Genomic DNA, 850 nt, shown 5'->3' with positions numbered 1-850 from the left:
AAAATTGTCCATTATACTAATGCAAGCTAAGCAAATAAATGATAACTTCTACAATTTATCTAACAGTGACCCTGCCAGGGGCGTGAAGCCCCAGACAACTTAGCTCCTAGGATCATTGGGACACACAAACCCCTCCACCACGATAAGGTGACGGCTCAAGGAGGGGACAAGTAAAACAGTCCAAACAAAACGGCAAAGACCTTGACTTTCTTGTGGCCGAAAATATCTATTGTCCCAAATGCCTTGTCGGAGCCAATGACAAAATAGTAAGAGATTAACTATATTGACAAGGAAGTGGTGGGATTTGAACCCACACCTCCTCAGAGACTGGAGCCTAAATCCAGTGCCTTGGACCACTCGGCCACACTACCTGAAAGCACCATCTTTGTAAGTGGAATATTTTGGCAAATGTAATTCCGACCGAACGGTAATTATGGTGTATTATGGGATCCCCGGCATTCCATATCATAGCCAACCTTGACATGAAAAATGTGGAAAGGAGAGCTCTGAAATCATTTAAGCCACTGGATGAGAGAATAATCTTCTCATGCCAAGATCAAACGAAAGGATTTTAGCCCAGATTTTGGCCCGATTAGCTATCGCAGCAGATTTCCCAGATAGGGCCCGACATATCATGTCGGGAACGACAAAACCTCTTGTAGTGTCACAAGCCACGACCAACGATTTGGTCGTGGCTTGTGATAGATGTTTAGGGGCAAGGTTTAAATTATTTTACCATTGTGTAGATGGGAAGAGAAATGGAGTTGGGGTTATTTTAAAACAAGAGTTGGCTAAGAATGTATTGGAGGTGAAAAGAGTATCAGATCGAGTGATGAGGCTGAAACTTGAA

At 43.2% G+C, this 850-nt stretch overlaps 1 non-coding gene across 1 annotated transcript; it reads right to left on the bottom strand.

Moving 5' to 3' along the window:
• Window positions 1–289: 289 nt before the first annotated feature.
• Window positions 290–371, bottom strand: trnal-uag (transfer RNA leucine (anticodon UAG)). The gene has a single exon. It is a non-coding gene; the product is annotated as a tRNA-Leu (tRNA).
• Between the last annotated feature and the right edge of the window lie 479 nt (window positions 372–850).

Source organism: Phyllopteryx taeniolatus, unplaced genomic scaffold (assembly GCF_024500385.1).
Source record: "Phyllopteryx taeniolatus isolate TA_2022b unplaced genomic scaffold, UOR_Ptae_1.2 contig_254, whole genome shotgun sequence".
Taxonomy (NCBI): Eukaryota; Metazoa; Chordata; class Actinopteri; order Syngnathiformes; family Syngnathidae; genus Phyllopteryx; species Phyllopteryx taeniolatus.
Note: the sequence above shows the minus strand (reverse complement) of the source record. Positions and strands in the feature narration are given on the sequence as shown.